We start from the raw sequence: 18,908 nt of genomic DNA, 5'->3' as shown, positions 1-18,908 counted from the left end.
CAGCGGCCCAGCCTGTGTGGGGGGGGGCGTGTGGTGTGGCATGGGGGGAGCAATGGCAGGGGTGTGGCACATACTGGGTCTGTAGTCAAGTTTGGCACTGTTTGGCACCTGTTTTAATAGTGATTTTCTCTCTCTCTCTCTCTCTCTCTCTCTCCTCTCTCTCTCTCTCTCTCTCTCTCTCCTCTCTCTCTCTCTCTCTCTCTCTCTCTCTCTCCTCTCTCTCTCTCTCTCTCTCTCTCTCTCTCTCTCTCTCTCTCTAATTTTTGCTGTTTTAGTTTGGTTTGTTTTTTCTTTGTGTTTCTTCCTGTTTTGTTTTGTTTCTGTTTTGATTTCATGTGTTAAGTTTCTTTGTCTTTTCTTTTTTCTTTGTTTTTATTTATTTCTTGTTTATATTTCACTGCCTAGTTTGTTTGTTTGTTTGTGTACTTTATATGTTTCATCTTGTGTTCTTTCTTTACTTGTTTTATTTCATGTTCTTTGTTTTGATTATTGTTGTTTATTTATTTTTTATTTTTTTTTACCTGTTTTATATTGGGTAATCATTTCTTTGTGTTTTCTTGTTTTTCCTTATCTTGTTTTCATTTTATTATGGTTTCTTTATTTGTGTCCTCTTCCTCTTCTTCACCTTCTTCACTTTTTCTCCTCTTTCCTCTTCCTTTTTCATCTCCATCTTGCCCTCCACTTTTCTCCTCCTCCTCCTCCTCCTCCTCCTCCTCCTCCTCCTCCTCCTCCTGTGTCAATCTGTGTGTATGTACGTATAAAACAAACTACCCTGATCGCTCCATCTATATTTCATAAACGAATGAACTAACCATGGTCTTATGTTTCCAGCAATGCATTAATCTTATATTCTTATGGCCTCCTCCCCCCACTTCCCCCTTTTTCCCCCTCCCTTTGCCCATTTCCAGGAGAGGTGAGCAGACAGCAGAAGGAAACAGCTATAAGAAATGTCCTGTCTTTTCATATTATTATTATTTTCCCTCTTTTTTTTTTTTTTTTTTTTTTTTTTTTTTTTTTTTTCTACAGGAAGTAAAATGCAGGGGTTTTTTTTTGTGTAGGAAGAGAGAGAGAGAGAGAGAGAGAGAGAGAGAGAGAGAGAGGAGAGAGAGAGAGAGAGAGAGAGAGAGAGAGAGAGAGAGAGAAGTGAAGGACAAGGTGAAGAAAATTAAGGAGGAGAAAGGAAGGGAAGAACAAGATAGAAGAAGGAGAGAGAGAGAGAGAGAGAGAGAGAAAGAGAGAGAGAGAGAGAGAGAGAGAGAGAATTATAAAAGATAGTATATAAAAAAAGAGATATAAATGGAGGAAACAATTAAGAGAGAAGGAAAATACAACAAATAACCATCACAATTAAAAAGAAAAAAAATGATAAAAAACAAATAAACACTAAATAAATCAAATAAACAATAACAACAAAATCTTGCAAACCAGAATACAGTACAGCTAATTTTGATACTGTAGTTTACTTGTATGTATGTTTGTATGTCAATGTAGGTGTTTGTAGCTATGATTATTAATATATTGCCGTGTCCCTGTCAGCTGGCATCCTGTAGGAGGAGGCAACAGCAGCAGCAGCAGCAGCAGTAGTAGCAACAGTAGCAGCAGCAGCAGCAGTAGTAGGAGTGTTAGTGTGGAAGTTAATCTCATTAATATTATCTTGACTACATCTTGTTTTTGTCTTGGTTTGTTTGTTAACTGTGGTGGTGGTGCTACTACTTCTACCTACTACTACTACTACTACTACTACTACTACTACTACTACTACTACTTTCATCTATTAACCATTTGTTCATTTTATTCATTTATTTATTTATTTATTCATTTATTCATATTCTTTATCATCATTCTTCTTTATTTCAATCCATGTTTGCTTCTTTTTCTTTTCTATTTTTTTCACTATTCCTCCTCTTTCTATTTTTTATTTATTTGTTTATTTATGTATATTTTTATTTATTTATTTATTTATTTTTATTATTTTTTTATTATTATTTTTTTTTTATTTATTTAATTTTTTTTTTTTTTTTCATCTGTCCTCCTCCTCCTCCTCCTCCTCCTCCTTCCTTTTTCTTCTTCTCCATCTTGCTCTTCCATCTCTTTCTCCTCTTCTTTATCCTCCCTCTTTTCTTATCTGCCTTACCCTGCACTTTCTCTCTTCTCCTCCTCCTCCTCCTCTTCCTTTTTCTTATTCTCCATCTTATTCTTCACTTTCTTCCTCCTCTTCCTTTTTCTTCTCCATTTTACCATCCTCCTCCTGTTCTTCCCATCATTCCAAATCTTCTCCCCATACCTGTCGTTACTTTCACCATTTCTTGCATCCCTCCCTTACAATAAACATGGTGATGACGGTGATGAGTTAATCCCTAATGGTGACGGAGAGGGGACTGGTAATGGTGGTGTGATGGCGGTGGTGATGGTGACAGCGGTGACGGTGATGGTGGTGGCGATGGTGATGGTGATGGTACCTCTCTAATCCACAGGAAAGCATCACTTTTCTTAGTTAATCTTTTTCTCACAGGGTACTGCAGTAGATAGCGCTTCCTCCTCTTCCTCCTCCTCCTCTTCCTCAACCTCCTCCTCCACCTCCATCCTTTCCTCCACCTCCGCCTCCTCCATCTCCTCCTCCTCGTCGCCCTCCACAGTGGCAGAGCGAAGGATTAATCGACCCGCATCTTTCTTCAGGTTGGTGGTCCTGTTGGGGGTTAACTAAAGGGTGTTGCTCTGAAATGCTGCTCTCTCTCATCTCGGCTGCCTTCTACAGGGCCTTGGGTGGGCTTAGGGGGGTTCATAAGGGTGTTTTCAGGGGTGGTGTTGTGGTTGTGGTGGGAGTTGCTGGGGTTTTCAAGGGTGGTGGTGTTGTGGTGGGAGTTGCTGGGGATTTTCAAGGGTGGTGTGGTTGTAGTGGGAGTTACTGGGGTTTTCAAGGGTTTTTCAAGGGTGGTGGTGTGGTTGTGGTGGGTGTTGCTGGGGTTTTCAAGGGCAGTGTGATTGTAGTGGGAGTTGCTGGGGTTTTCAAGATTGGTGTTGCGGTTGTGGTGGGAGTTGCTGGGGCTTTCAAGGATCTAGTGCAGTGATTCTTGACTTGTTTCAGGACACGGACCACCAAGGCAATAAATAAAAAGATAAGGACCATGTCAGTTTTGGGTAAGGACAAAGTCAACACTGTAGCACCGCATGTTGTGAACTGCATAAACCTGCACAACACAGCACAGCATAAGAAGTGACCAGAAATATTTCACTCTGTTCACACTTTTCCTTTTAAATTAATAAATTTTACTGTAGAAAACAAAATCAGGATAAAATTACACGTCCACACCTGTACGTACAGCACCACAGGACAAATGTTACAGCCAATAAACTTGGCAGTTTGGTGGCTATTGGTCCCTGTCCCTGTGGTCCACAGCACTTTACAACTTATGCAGCTGCTTGGCAGCTGACAGAAATCAACAGGATGGTCTTTCACGTTGACATGTACAGTACAAGTATATGCTTAGCCCCTGGTCACATATGGAGGCGTGAATCTTGAACATTCATTAGAGATTAAACTTAAAAATTACTCAGTATTACTTAACAACTACAACTTAAAGATTTGCCAATACATATCTTAACACTTTTTTTTTTTAGATTATTCATACTGAATTTTCCATCTGAAGTTTATCAACAAATAGAGTTGACATCCTGTGGACCACCATAAAAAGTCACCTTGGACCACCAGTTGAGAAGCGCTGGTCTACTGGAAGTCAAGGCACCGTCACATCAGCACATTTTTGTCAACTTTTTCCATCAACTTTCTGAAAATCAACAATTTGTTGAGTGCACCAACGTCACACACTAAAAGCCTTTCGTCTGCACTTTTGTCATCAGTAAACAAACATGACTCCAGGGCGCTCTCTCTCTCTCTCTCTCTCTCTCTCTCTCTCTCTCTCTCTCTCTCTCACTCTCTCTCTCTCTCTCTCTCTCTCTCTCTCCTCTCTCTCTCTCTCTCTCTCTCTCTCTCTCTCTCTCTCTCTCTCTCTCTCTCTCCTCTCTCTCTCTCTCTCTCTCTCTCTCTCTCTCTCTCTCTCTCCTCTCTCTCTCTCTCTCTCTCTCTCTCTCTCTCTCTCTCTCTCTCTCTCTCTCTCTCTCTCTCTCTCTCTCTCTCTCTCTCTCTCTCTGTATAACTACATCAGCTGGTGCCTGTTAGTCTCTCCCACCCAGCATGGCAGTATCCTTAGTTTCCCAACATAATAACATTGCAGCAGAAATTCTTAACTGACAATTCATGCCAGCAGGCCACAGGCCCAGCCAGCCCAGGGCCCCGATTCTCCTTAAGTGCCGTTCTGCCGATGCACAGGCAAGCAGTCATTGTTCTGGACTGTATTACAAGTTTTGTACTTGTTTGACTTGTAGCCAAACAAGTTAAAATGGTATCCAGTGTGCAGGAGTAGAGACAGAGACCTTCCAAGAGTGTAAATGTGTGTTGGGTCATGCCAACCACTGTGTGCTGTTATGTATCCACAAGTTAAATGTAACAACAACTGAAATTAAGCAGTCTTATATTTTCTTTATTTAAAATATATATATTCAATTAATTTTTTCTAAAAAAACAATAAGGTTTACCTAGTGTATCTTTTTATTATAAGCATGGATTTTCATCTGACAACAGTTGATATCAACCCTCCTCTGTGAAGACGATCACTTCCATTTGACGACGAAGACAGAAAATGACAACGGAAAGAGACAAAAGTTGACAGAAACCGGCTAGTGTGACGGTGCCTTTATTGGGGCGTTGAGGGGTGTTTTCATGGTTCTAGTGAGATTTTAGCAGGCTCTTGTGGAAGTGCTTAGGGTTTTTAAGGTGTTGTGATTCTAATTATCTAATATGTTCTTGTGGAGTGTTTTTGTGGTTTTCAAGGGTGCTTTCATGGCCCTGGTGGAACTTATGTGGGTTTTAAAGGGTGTTTTCATGGCTCCAGTGGTAGTTTGGCAAAGTTAATAATAATAATAATCTTTTAAGCCACAGTGGAAGTTATTGGGATTTTCAAGGATAGAGTAACAGTGATAGGTTAACAAGCTGTAGTGGAAGTTATTTGAGGTTTCAAGGGCATTAGAGTTAGTCAAGGGAGGAAGCTGTTCAACTAAGACCAAACACATGTGGGAACCTCTAAAAATAGTCCTGGTGAGGGAGCAAAGCATTTAAGAACACACACCTTATGTTCCTTCTGGCCTGGTCTGCACTGTCATGTCTTGGCTGTGGGGCTCTGCATGGACTGCCCTGCCCGCCCCACCCTGCCCTGCCCTGCACTGCCCTGCACCACTACACACTCCCCTGGCTTGCCTCTTCCACCCTCTGTACCACATTCTGAAACACTTCTGCGCCACACCTCTACTACTTTGCAAAGGCTCTAGTTGAAGTTGCACAGTTCTCAAGGGTGTTTCTACAGTTCTAGTGACAGGTTAATAAGAATTCTAACATAACTACTAACAGGAGAAACACTCAAGAACCCGACCAATCATCTCTGTGGCCTTTGGAAATAGTCATAGTGAAGTTACTTGGGTTTTCAAAGGTGTTTTTATGCTTGTAGTGACAGATTAATGAGATTTCTACACTACCAACAGGAGAAACAGTCTTGAGAACCCAGCCAATCATCTCTGTGGGCTTTGAAAATAGTCATGGTGAGAGGGCAGTGTTTCAGAATATGGGCATCTGACACACACACACACACACACACACACACACACACACACACACACACACACACACACACACACACACACACACACACACACACACACACACACACACACACACACACACACACACACACACACACACACACACACACACACACAAAGGGACTGGCTTGGTGGTGTGGTGTTTATGAAGTGAAGCGGACAGAAGCATAGACCAGAACCCCTTTTCCTCTGTATTTCATTCTGTCCATCCCTCACTGCCTTAAAAACTGCTTAGGAAATGCAGACCCCTTATTTTTTTTATTTATTTATTTTCTTATTTATTTATTTTTATTTTTTTTTTAGCATGTTTGTCCCTTTGATAAATTTGTGAGTTCTGAGCATGATTGTGTGTGTGTGTGTGTGTGTGTGTGTGTGTGTGCATGAGAGAGAGAGAGGTGGCATGCTAACTAGTTGGGTAGTAATAGTAGTAGTGGTAATAGTAGTGCATGAGTGGCTTGTGGTAATACTTAAGTAACTTTCAGTGATATTTATTAACTAATTTCAGCTTTTCATTGTTATTGTTATTATTATTATTATTATTATTATTATTATTATTATTATTATTATTATTATTATTATTATTGTTGTTGTTGTTGCTCTTATTATTTATTTATTTATTTTATTTATTTATTTTTATCTTTGTTTTAGGATATCTTTCAAAAATGTGCTTATCTCAAATATTTCAGCTTCGATCCATAACTTATCTACTTGAAAAAAGTATATTTCTTTTCTTATAATACTACTTTACTCATATTTTCCTTACTTTTTTATTTTGTATTTATTAAAATATTTTAAGAAACTGAAAATTTACTTATCTCTAAAATTTCAGCGTAGTTCAATTACTTATTTAATAAAGAAGAAGAAACATATTTCCTTATAAAATTATCTTACCTGTTTAATTTCTTATTAATTTTATCTTTTATTTTTAATTCATATACTAAATTATCTTTCCCTCCATTCCTTTATTTGTTTTTACCACTAATGCTTTTATTTTTACCAGAAGCCTTTGCCTCTGCTGCAGCGGAAACTTGTCTAATATTTGTTGTTCTTGTTGCTTTGTTTTACCCATTACTTGATGTGACTATATGCTGTTTATTTCCATGATGTGCCCTCAAAACATCACAAATATCCTAAAATACACAAATTACCCATCAGATATCCCCACTCTTAAAACAGACAAGATACTCAATTTTAAACACCCAAATGCACACACCTCAAACATCCCCAAACACTCCCAAACATCCCCAAACATCTCCAAACACTCCCAAACATCCCCAAACACTCCCAAACATTCCTTAACATCACCAAACACTCCCAAACATTTCCAAACACTCCCAAACATCCCCAAACTCTCCCAAACATTTCCAAACACTCCCAAACATCCCCAAACACTCCCAAACATCCCCAAACACTCCCAAACATCCCCAAACACTCCCAAACACTCCCAAACATCCCCAAACACTCCCAAACATTCCCAAACATTCCCATATTTTCCCAAACACCCCCAAACATGCCCTAACATTCCCAAATGCTCCCAAACATCCCAAAATATCCTTAAACTAACCTAACCCAACCTACCCTAACCTAGCCCAGCCTAACCTACCCTACCCTACCTTACCTTGACCTAACTTCACTTCACCCAATCTTATCTTATCCTTACTTAACCTAACCTTATTTACCCTAACTAAACCCCAGCCTTACCTACCCTAACCTAACCTCACCCAATCTTATCCTACCTTACCCTAACCCATCCACCTCACCCAACCTCATCCTAACCTAACCCAGCTTAGCCAAACCAGTCTTACCCTAACCCAGTCAAACCCAACCTTACCCTATCCTCCCCTACCTTAACCTAACTTAATCTCTGGTGTTGCAGATTGCCCCGCCACTCAGCCCTGACCAAAGTAGTGTCAGCCAGCCCCGGTCCATGAGACAGGCCCCGCGCTCCCCCCTCACCCTCGCCGACCTGCGCACGCCCTCCCCTGCCCCGCCCCCAGCACCGGCCACCCGCCCCACCCCAGGACACCGTGGGGCCAAGGGTGTCCCTGGCCGCCGGCTGGGGGGTGCTGCGGGAGTGCTGCACTCCAGGGAGGCTAGCAGGGCGGGGGCGGGGCCAGGACTGGGGCTGGGGGCGGGGGTCGGGGCGGGGCGGGGTGTGAGGAGTGGTAGCCGGGGCGTGTCATCTCCCCAGGAGCTGAGACTGTCACACCTGCGCCCCGCGACCCCCTCCCCGTCCCCCCCGGCCTCCTGCAGCAGCTTCTACGATAGCATCAACTCGGATGGACCCCCACAGGCTGGCCACGCCCCACCCAGCCACGCCCCGGCCAGCCCCACCCAGGATAGACTAATGCAAGTGGAAGTGGCATTTGAATGGAGCCCTGTAAACCCCAGCACGCAAATATGGCCGTGCACCCCCATCACCCAAATCACCCCGGCCACACACCCCCAGTGGCTATCCCCCAGGCTCCCCCCCGCACACTCCCCCCGCCCATGGCCCCCAGACTCCCTAGAGGCCACGGGGGAGCCGGAGACAGGTCATGTGGGGCAGCTGGGGCACGGGACTCTGGGGCATGCACGAGGTAGGCTGGAGAGCCCCCGTGTGCGACCAAGGGTGAGAAGTGGTGGTGGTGGTGGTGGTCTCTCCCCGCGCCAAGACCAAGACCTAAATTCACGTGTTCATCAGATACTGACAAGAATTGCATCCGGAGGACAGTGACCGCCCCGCCCCGCCCCGCCCTGGAACAACCTGAAATGTATGTAGAGAACTTCCAGAATTGATATCGTTGCTGGAAACACCATGAAAACCCCAGATTATTGAGTCTTCTTCCGTCTCATCTGCAGAAAAAAAACTATTGTAAGCCAGACCTCATGGAAACCTCAAAGTACTTCAGAAAACTCCAGTATTTGAACCCTTAACATCATATGAACCCCAACACACCTCCCTGAACCCCATCAGAACCCTAACATCAAGTAAACCCCACAAACCACAATATTTTAACTCCATCGAGAAAACCCCCACATAACCTAACCCCCACCACCACCACCACCATCACAACCACCACAACTACTACTACTACTACTACTACTACTACTACTACTACTACTACTACTACTACGCCTAACCTAACACAACATTTCACCCCAAAAACCCCACCCACCATAGCTCAGCCCCACCTCACCCCTTTTATTGCTCCCCCCCTCCTCTCCTCTCCTCTCTTCTTACTTCTCTTTCTTCCTGCATTAATCACTCTCAGTATATATATATATTTTTTTTTTTTTAATAAGTTAAGAAAATGAAAAATTCTCTGACTAACTTTTGTAATTTAAGAGAAATTCGAGATTTGTAAACATTCTAACAAACTGGAGTCTTCCCCTTGCCCCGCCCCGCCCCGCCCCGCCCCGCCCCTATATGCCCGTGTATTCCTCAGCCTGTGTGTATGTAGGCAAGAATATATACACACAGCAATCAAACGTACACACATACACACACGCACACACACACACACAGATGAAGTATACGTACATGTGTGTAAGTATTTTGTGTGTGTGTGTGTGTGTGTGTTTGTGTATAGGCTGTGTGTGTATGTATGTATGTGTGTTGTTATACTTTCAGTGGGGAAAATTTATATACGAGAGAAATGTGTGGAAGTATATTTTTGGGGTTCAGAATTTTGACATTTTCTTTGTACATTTAATTGTATGCTGTATTGTATCTGGGTTTGAGAGAGAGAGAGAGAGAGAGAGAGAGAGAGAGAGAGAGAGAGTTTATGAATATAAATGAAAAAATACAGTAAAGAAAAAAAATAAGGATAAGACTGGAAAAAAAAGAGCAGGAAGAGAAAGAATAAATATAAAAAAAAGAAAAAAAAAGAAAACATACAATTTACTACATAAAATCATAATACAAATACACATAGCCGAGCATATCTTTTTATATCCTACCAAACACAAGAACTATTTAACATTATACCAAAACTATCGTACCGCGCATGAAAAGTATTGTACACTCCACTCCCTTGTCTTAATACGGGGCTAGGCGTGAAAGACAGGGGCCTGAAACTGTGCATATCAGTATAAACCAACCCATGCCATGCCCACGGATAAGATGGGGGGGCTAGCTGGCCGGCTGGCGTGGGCTTTGGGTGAATATTTTGAGTGTGAAAGTGTTGATGTGTGTCAGAATACCAAACGCCCGCCATGACAGCTCAAGTTTCGTGGGCATGACATCTTTCGTTTGTGATGATTATGATCTTAGTTTCTTTGCCAATGATACTTACGGAGCCAAAGAGTTAAAGAAAACGTACTAGGTGAATAGGTTAAATGGTAAACTCAATTATTCCTATAGTGAGAGTACGGGGTACTTATTATTATTATTTTATATATTTTTTTTCGGGGATTTGTATAGTGAAAAATATGGTAAATTATTGTTGTTGTTATTATTATTATTATTATTATTTATTTATTTATTTATTACTGTTATTATTATTATTATTATTATTATTATTATTATTATTATTATTATTATTATTATCATTATTCCTACCCATACTACTACCACCACTACTACTGCTACTACTACTATTGCTATTATTATTATTATTATTATTATTATTATTATTATTATTATTATTATTATTATTATTCGTTTGCTACGTGTGTGTATGTGTGTGTATTTCTTCTATGTACGGTTATGTTACTGCTTGTTCCTACACACACACACACACACACACACACACACACACACACACACACACACACACACATACATACACGTTCTTAACATGTGATATATATTTGTAAATTAATAACATTTTACAATATTATTAAGTTTACTTGGTACTGAGAGAGAGAGAGAGAGAGAGAGAGAGAGAGATTAGTATGTTTATTAGAACAGTATTAGAGAGAGAGAGAGAGAGAGAGAGAGAGAATCTCGTGTGAGCCAAAGTACACACACACACACACACACACACACACACACACACACACACACACACACACACACACACACACACACATAAAAAAAAAAGGTTAATTAAAAAAAACTTGTTGATATATCCTTGTAATTATTAGTATTAAGAGATGGTGTACATATGATGAGGACGGTGATGATGTGCGATAATCATTAAAACTGTTGTACGATAGTTGGGTGGTTTAATTTACTGAAACCTTATTTATTTGTTTAACTAATCAAAAGCGTCAACTACTCAAAACAGATGAAATATAAAAGAAGCAATAATAGATAATAATACTTAAGTTTCACTCATAACACGTGAAAATTGAACAAAGAAAATAATAGTTAAAGCATTAATTAACTTGATAAAACGGCTATTGATCTCTAAAACTTCCTTAACTATACATGCTCAAAAAAATCAAATTAAATAAAAGCGATACACAAAAGTTGGACCATTACTAAAAAAAATAATAATAATAATGAATAAATAAATAAATCAAAATAAACAAAACAACTTAACTGATCAATTAACATCCCAATTCAACAAAACAGCAAGTGACCGCCATCATTCCTTAACTTCAAACACATCAAACACTCAAGTAACCATTCATTTCAAAACAATGCACGAAAATTACACAAATTATAAGAAAAAGCGGAAAATACTTGGTACTACTTTCTTGAGACACTCGGTTGACTCTCACCTCTCTAGTCTCCACGCGAAGGACCGCACTCCGCAGTATGGCCCAGTTGACTGCAGGATATCAGAGGGGTAGGGTAGAAGCCTCGTGCTCCTGGTGGTGGTAGTGATCAAGGTAAGTAGATTAATTTGTATTAGCGCGTTTCAGGATAGTGAAATAAGATAATCTAGTATGTTTTAAGGCAATGTATTAAGAGTGTGTTAGAAAGTATTTTGTGTTAACGAGCGAATTAGTCTTGGTTGTTCGGTAGTTATGGTTGTTTACTGGAATTACAGCTTCTAGATTGTCACTATCCACTAGACCCCTACCACGCTCTGATAGTAATGGTGCCTTCTGTTCATGTCTACTGATACTTCCCATGGCTTTTCTTGATATCGGTTATAAAACGTGGTTGGTTAAATGAAAGGGGGGGGGTATAAAATTAAATAAAGGTGGTGATTATTATTATTTATTATTATTATTATTATTATTATTATAAATGGTTGTGGTGGTGGTGGACCTATTAGTGTTGACAGGTGTAGTAGGAATCAATAGTAGTAGTGGTATTAGTATTATTAGTAGTGGTATTAGTATTAGTAAGAGTAGCAGCAATTTTATTTTATTTTATTTATTTATTTATTTTTTTTTTTTATCACAGATTAGTTATTTTTGTATTTAATTTCAGTTCGAGCGAAGGTGAGGTGAGTGAACGAACCTTTCGCTTCGCCGTGTTTCGCCCTCGCCTCGCCTCGCATCAGCGAAGCATTTTTGCCACGCCGCTGCCTTGCTTCCCCCGCCTACCGGTCTGTGTGTGTGTGTGTGTGTGTGTGTTTTGTTTTATTACGTTATATGACTGGTTTTCCACGCTTTATTTTTTTTATTTATTTAAATAAAATAAAATTTATTTTTATTTATTTTTTTTTTCTTGCGTTTTATTTATTTATTTTTTTCAGGAAAAAAAAAAATCATTTGGTGTCATCGCGAGGCGCCGAACACGGGAGTCGCTGAGCACAGCCACTACCGCCCCGCCCCGCCAGGACTTTGTTTCATATACTCTCGTCCGCATCTCTATCAGGTAAAGTACCTGTTTTCAAATTTAAATTTAAGGATGTGAAGTTTTCTGTACTTAGTACATAACAATTATATCCTCTCTCACTCCTATTTCAAAATGTCTTGAATAGAGAGAAACACTTAAAATGTTTTGTATATTCATCATTTCTGAAACAAGCCAATTATGTACAAAAGCTAAAGTTGCACAGAATTAAGGAATGATACATACTTAGATTTCTCGAAACATATTTATTGAAATATTGTGAAATATAGTGCATTACATAAGTAAACAGACTGCCTTCTTCCACACAGGAGCGGGACGAGAAGAGACGCGCTGGATGGAAGCGGTGGCGGTGGAGGCCGTGTTTAAACCGCTGCTGCCGCCGCAGTCTGGGCCCAACCAACATTGGAGGAGGAGCAAACACGGATGCTGAAAGACAAAATATGGCTGTGTTGTTGTTATGCTGGCAGACAACGCAAGACAACTGCAAGAACTGGATACTTGAGGGAGGACTTGTTCGAGGAGGAGAGAGAAAAAAAGCTTGGGATGGCAGACGGAGAACATGTGAATGAGCAGAGAATTTGTACCAATGCACCTGAATAAAGGAAGTAATAAACTTTTTATCATATGCCTCCTCTTCCTCTCCTTCAGTATGTGTTCCTCAATCAATCCCTGCAGTATTTCTCTGTCTGTCTGTCTGTCTAGACAGTCTGTCAGACAGACTCTCTCTCTCTCTCTGTGTGTGTGTGTGCGCGCGCGCGCGCGCGTCAAAGCAAGCACATTTGTACTTCTCCGGCAAGCATGGAAGAGCGCGGTGGAAGGCAGTGTGCGCGCTTGACTGCGATACGAGGCGCGTTACGAGTGTGGAGAGAGGCATTGTGCTGCAGGGAGGGTGGCGGTGTAGGCTGTGTGAGGGAAGACTTTATGGTCCGCGTCCCCTTCCTCCTCTTCCATCACCAGTCACACCCAACAGAAGGCAACACCGTTCCCTGCAACACACCGCTTTCCTTCACAGTTCTGGAAAAAAAACGCAAACGGCTTTGTATCACGGCATGAAAAACTTGGCCACACACACACACACACACACCCCTCGACCAGCAATCAAGTATCACTAATATAGTCTAACGAGTCACTTATTCTTACTCAGATCATTTTTTGACTTCAAGATTAATAAAATGTGCTAGTTTGGATTATTTAGAACGAGATGTACTATTGGGAAAACTCTAGCCTGATATAATGCATAAAAAGACTGAATTATTTTGATAGCATAGAAAACGTCTTCCATTTTCATCACTCAGGCTTACACCAGATTAGAGCTTTCTCAGTAGAACCATGGACAAAATAATCGAGCGATGGATGGAGTGGTCATATTAGTTACTAGTTCATTACAAGTCTTCTGAGGTCAGAATAATTGTGTTATCGAAATCACTCGAGTGTCATAACTGTAAATACCAATTATAATGGTGAAGAAAAATAATAAATAAATAGGGAAATGGAGAACTTACAACTGTTATTAATGTTAGATGCTTCAATATCATACTACTGGTGTTAAATCTTCCATGCTCCAATATTGCTTATCTGCAGTGCGTTGTCTGCACCCCCGTCTTCTTTCCTCTTCCATTTATTCTCCCCATGCGGCTTCTTCCTGTAATGGCGGGAGAAAGTCAGTGTATTTGTAGTAATTCGGATCTAAGTTATTGCCTTACTGATTCATGGTAAATACTGTGTAGCTCTATCCATTACAAAAGTCAAGTAACTTTACGGTGGTGTCTTGGGAGTGTGGAGGTTAACTGCATTTGACTGCTTTACTCACTTCCCGGCGATGTTGACCACACTCCGCTCTCCCTCCTCTTGGTTCCGCTCTGCTAGGCTGGGTTATGGTCCGCTCTGCTCTTCCTCTTGTTCCTGTTCACGGCTCGTCCTGTTCTGGCGGAAATATTAGCATTTCATAACCATTAGAGTATCTGTAATTGGCTATTTAAAACACAAAGAGAACCACTGTGTGTATGCCAGGTAGAGACTCCACCCACCACAGGGACATGACAAACTTCTCTCGCATCCCCGTCCCGGAAGCGGTCACATCCCGCCTTCCTGACGCCCATCACGCCTCCACCCACCTATCATATCCCGCCCAACCTTCCCTGACACCCATCACGCCTCCGCCCATCTATCATATTCCCACCCATCTCTCCTGACGCCTATTTCACCACCAAACACAGCTGACTCACCACGCAGTGACCACTAGTCCATTCCCTTCCACACCGCCCCTCCTTAGAACCTCCCCGATTAATGAGCCCTTCCCACCACCACCACCACTACAGCCATTACCGCCCCTCCTCTACAGCCACCTGCCTCAAACTGACCAGCTCCCAAACACACTAGCGCAACCACTCATAAACTTCCTAACGAAGCAAAGCTTGCAAACACACCAATAAACAGATACACCATCAATGTAAGATGATATCAAAGCAAATACCGGTGTCACAAGTGAAGAAGACGAGCTGATGTATCACCTTCCGCAGCTGCTGAGGCACTGGTTGACTGACGCTGCGCAGGTGGCGAAGGCAAGGTTCACGATGCTCGCTCGTTGATCCAAAGTTTCGTGTGGCTCTTCCTCCATCCGTCGCCATTCGCTTGGCTGACACGCCGTGGTGTTGACACGACTCTTGCAGGATTACAGGGGCACGGAAACACTCACCATGGTGCCGAGATGGTGTAGATGTGTCAGTGTGCGAGATTATGTGGTTCAGTCCTTAACTGTGCTTTAACTGGCTTATTTATTGGATCTTTAGCCATTGTAGTTTCTCTCTCTCTCTCTCTCTCATAATGGTGTCCTTGTTCTGTCATCATGAGTCCACGAAGGCTTTACTTTTCCTGGGCCACATGTCTTCTTTCAATCTGACAGTGCTGCGGGCAGATCACAGTCAGCCTCGGGGAGGCCAACACGTCCGCTGGGTCTTTGTTCTCTACGGGAGGAGGACAGGACAAACAAGAGGAATAAAGACAAGGGGAGGAAAAAAACAGAGGCAGGAATGGACAGATAGACAGATAAGGGCAGATGGACAGACAGGACAGACAGGAAGAGACCAGGCAAGACGGGTAGACGGGCATACGGGTAGAGAGTAGTACAGGCAGAGGGAGGCTGGGGGATACTGACAGGCATTTTGGGTGTAGGTAATATTTATTGATGACGGATTACATAAGCCAGGGATTTTGTGCAGACGTCCTACACCCCGCGGCCAGCGCCATCCCAACCCTGCGTGTGGGGCCCGGCGCCCCCCGCCCCGCCCCGCCCAGCCCAGCCACGAGTATCAGACGGCCGCTACGGGGCCTGGGGGAAAAGTCTGGGGCAGGCGAGGGGAGGAGCGAGGCGCCGGGCCATGTGGGAGCTGCTGCGTGGCGCGGGACGGGGCGGGGCGGGGCGGTGTCGGGTGCGGGCGCCGAGGGGCCGCTGCTGCTGTCCGTCCGTCGTGATATGTCGGGTAAGTATTGCTGGGGAAGCGGGTACCCCCGACTGCCCCGCGCTGCCCCAGCCTGGTGTGTCCCGCCCCGCGCCGCACCACGCACCACCTGGTGACCTTCACAAACTGCTGCTGCTGCTGCTGCTGCTGCATTACAAAAATCCTGGCAAATCTTGCTTTGTGAGGTATCAAAATAAACCTATCATGATTCCCAGTCTTGGTAAGTCTAACAGAACTGTCGTACCCTAAACTAAAAGCGGATCTCAGACCACAAAGCAGAAGCAAGAAGCACAGAGCTGCCAAGATGAGAACTCAAGGTCTGCTGCAGGAGGCGGGGCCGCCAGGCGCCGCCACCGCCCTCCCTCGGGAAGGGACGAGCGGCCGCCTCGCTAACCACAACACAACAAAAAATAGATACATGTATATGGCATGTCAATGTATGTATGTATGTACGTATGCATTTATGTGTGTGTGTGTGTGTGTGTGTGTGTGTGTGTGTGTGTGTGTGTGTGTGTGTGTGTGTGTGTGTGTGTGTACGTGAATGTATGTATGTATGTATGTATGTGTGTATGTATGTATGTATATATAGTTATTTCTTTATATATATATATCCCGGTCGTTATTAAGTCTATCATTCATCAAACACTTGATATAAACACGTGACCTACAACGGAATGTTACAGTCAAGGGGGCGCTGCTCCCCCTGCTACTGCCGGGCCCCGCCCCGCCCGCCCCACCCTGCCCTACCACGCCCGTGGCGAAGCATGACCAGGCGGGGCGGGGAGGGGCGGCCCGGCACCGTCAGCTGCCTGCCGCGGCCGTGACACTGACGGAGCCCTGGGGTGAGGGGTGGAAAGTGAGGGGTTGGGGGGTGTGGGGGGACGCTCGCGCGACGCCGCATGTCCCCGGGCGACGGTCCAGGAGGCGCAGGATGACTCTTTTGATTGTTATCATCTAACAGCGTGGTGGTGACATCCTGGTGGGTGTGTATACAGTACAATGGTGCCAAGGGTAGGGGGGGCGTGAAGGGGCAGCAGGAGGGTGAGGGGAAAGGGGGGACGCATTGTACAGAGTGAATTTACAAAAGGGGGGCAGGGGAGCCTCCTCCAGGCCCTGGCGGCGTGGCAATGGTTACATCTCGGGGTGGTGAGGCCCAGGCGAGGCGATGGGTGAGGTGGGACGTGCCGCGTGGCGGGGGCGTCGCTCCCTGGAGGAGGCGGCCGCGATGGGGCAGGGGGTGGGGTGGGGGGGCAGGGTGCAGCAGCGGGGCGCTGGTGTGTCCTGCGCACACCAACACAACACCAACCAGTTTGGCTCGAGTCACACCGCGGGACAAGAAGCGAGTCCAAAATGTACAGCTGCACCATCACCTTTATACAGACATGTCAGCAATGGCGTCTACCGCTCTGGGGGGGAGGAGGGGCAGGGCTGGCCTGTGGGGGGGCGCTTCGGTGCTGGGCCGCCACGCCCCGCCGCGGCCAGCCTCGCCTCCGCCGCGTCCCGTCCTGGCCCCGGCCTGCGCGGGGCTGCCCGGGGCGCGGGGTTCGCGAGGGACACGTACAGCCAACCAGTAAAAGTAACCTAACCAAACGAGTAACAAAATGCGAGTAACCTAAAAGCCGTGATATGTGTTAGTTCTGAGTGAGGCGGCGTGGCAGTGGCCTGGCGGGGCGGGGCGGGGCGGCGGGAGGCGGGCGGGGTGAGGGTGGCGGGTACCTGAGGGCCACACCGCCGCGCCGCGTCCTGCCCTCAGTACTAAGGCCGTGGGGCGCCGCTGTGTCGCCTGCGCCACTCACTGCTGCTGCTGCTGCTGCTGCTGCGTGCCGGCGCTATACATAAATATCGTGAATGATTAATAATACACCTTGGGAGCGTGGCCGCCAGCCGGGACGCGCCGCCACTGCCGTGCCGCGCCGCGCCACGCGCCGCCACACCACCACCGCTCCGCCGCAGCCTACGGGTGGCACCTTAGAAAGATTAAGATTAGCAAAATTATTGTATATTTTTTTTTTACATAGCTTGTGACTAAACAGTTCACCGTGACTGACTGACTGACTACACGTACACTAGTATAAGTACATACACCTTTCCTAGATTTGTTCTTAAGCTACAACGTAACGATACCAAATCATAGAGGCAGGTTGAGATATGTTAACGGCCCTCGCTCTGACCTGCACCGCCGCCACCGCCTTGCAGGCCGTGGCGGGGCTGGCCTGCACTAAACACTCCTACTGCTCCTGACTCCTTCTGTCCTACATGGCGAGGGGACCCTGTGTGTGTACGTGTGCATGTACGTGTTTATGTCTGTGTGTGTGTAGCGACCCACTTTGTGACTCTAGGACTGGTGTCGCCGCCGCCGTGAGCCGCGCCTAGTGTGGAGTGTACGTACATAGGTATGATGACGCCATCGTGTGTACGTGTTTTGTAGGACACCAAAGCTGATTACAAAATGCCACCACTTGACTTTAGGAATTGATAACCAGCAGCGGCGACTCTGCCACCACCACCATTGCCGCCGTCACCTCTGCCGACCCTGCCATCAGCCTTGCCATCCTCCTCGGCGCCGTCGCTGGTCTTGTCACGCGTTGCTCTGTGGCTGTGTGTGTGTGTGTGTGTGGCGAGGTGCATGGGTGCTGCTGGATGGATGGATTGACTCACTGACTCACTCACTGGCTTGTATAACTGGTGATTAATTGGACTATATTGATTTATTGACTTGATTTGGGAATAGACAATATATCTGAATGGCTGACTGATTCACTGATTAACTAATTAACTGACTAATTCATTCCACTGACCAGTTCACTGACTGATTAACCGAATTACATCACCTCCCAAATCTACACCAAGCAATAAATTAGCATCAACACTTCAACATTTTGGGAGAAACGTAAAATGAAAAATGGTTTGAAAAATCTTACTGCAAACTGTGAGCGAGATGAACGGCTGAGAGAACAGACCAGTACCCAGTGCAATCCATCCTGCACCCTCCACCACACCACCACACCACAACCACAGCCCACAAACACCACATCAGCGTTGGTTAGAGACAGACGGAG

At 44.6% G+C, this 18,908-nt stretch overlaps 1 protein-coding gene across 1 annotated transcript in view; it reads right to left on the bottom strand.

The window, feature by feature from the left end:
* Positions 1-16,309: 16,309 nt before the first annotated feature.
* LOC135094935 (calsyntenin-1-like) overlaps positions 16,310-18,908 on the bottom strand; it is a 60,091-nt gene continuing 57,492 nt past the window's right edge. The window contains 1 exon segment of the mRNA XM_063995449.1: positions 16,310-18,908. This exon segment is cut by the window's right edge and continues 239 nt beyond it. The gene's annotated coding sequence lies outside the window, so the exon portion shown is untranslated.

Source organism: Scylla paramamosain, chromosome 47 (assembly GCF_035594125.1).
Source record: "Scylla paramamosain isolate STU-SP2022 chromosome 47, ASM3559412v1, whole genome shotgun sequence".
In the NCBI taxonomy this organism is placed as follows: Eukaryota; Metazoa; Arthropoda; class Malacostraca; order Decapoda; family Portunidae; genus Scylla; species Scylla paramamosain.
Note: the sequence above shows the minus strand (reverse complement) of the source record. Positions and strands in the feature narration are given on the sequence as shown.